Below are 887 nucleotides of genomic sequence, written 5' to 3'. Positions count from 1 at the left end.
ATATATATGTATGTATGTATGTATGTATGTATGTATGTCTAATACATAATGTCTATGAATAGATACATACAAATATACATACATATATACATACATGCATACATACATACGTATGTATGTATGTATGTATGTAACTCATATATATATATATATATACATATAGTACATACATGTCTATGAATAGATACATACATACATACATACATACAAAAATAACCTGTTGTTGATGTTGAAATTAAAATGAAGGAGCCTTGAATCTAGATTAGAAAGTTAGTGATACATTCAGGAAATTGTATAGATGTTTATTGTCTTGGCATAGAATTTCAATTGAGACAAACTTAAAGGTCTACAATATTTGTGCTTAAGCGTTTGTTAGTGTATGCATGGGAGATCTGGTTTACTTATCATAGACATTTAGAAAGGGTAGGACGATTTCGACAACAGTGTTTTAACCGTACACTAAGTATCCGAGTGCAAATTTAATTGATGTTGAAGTTCGCAAACACAGTCTGTTTATCTGTGTAGAGTCGAGTACTTCTGCAGCCACTACGATTGAGTTTTTATGAGGTCAGGACAAATTGCTTAATTGAAAAATCAACCAACCAGAGCACTGGAACTCTGCAAGTCAAAAACAAAGGATCAAAACTTTGGACAAACAAATATCATCACCAAGAAGTCAAACAGTCAGAACAATAGACTTCTGCCAAAACAAAAATATTTGACTAAAATACCCAAACATCGAGTGATATATTAAGGCAGCCAGCGAGATGGAGAAAAACAAATGACGTCACTAGATTTACAATCAATCAAAACATTATCCGTTACTGTAAACACACACACACACACACACACACACACACAAATATATATATATATATATATATATA

Source organism: Octopus bimaculoides, chromosome 1 (assembly GCF_001194135.2).
Source record: "Octopus bimaculoides isolate UCB-OBI-ISO-001 chromosome 1, ASM119413v2, whole genome shotgun sequence".
NCBI lineage: Eukaryota > Metazoa > Mollusca > Cephalopoda > Octopoda > Octopodidae > Octopus > Octopus bimaculoides.
Note: the sequence above shows the minus strand (reverse complement) of the source record.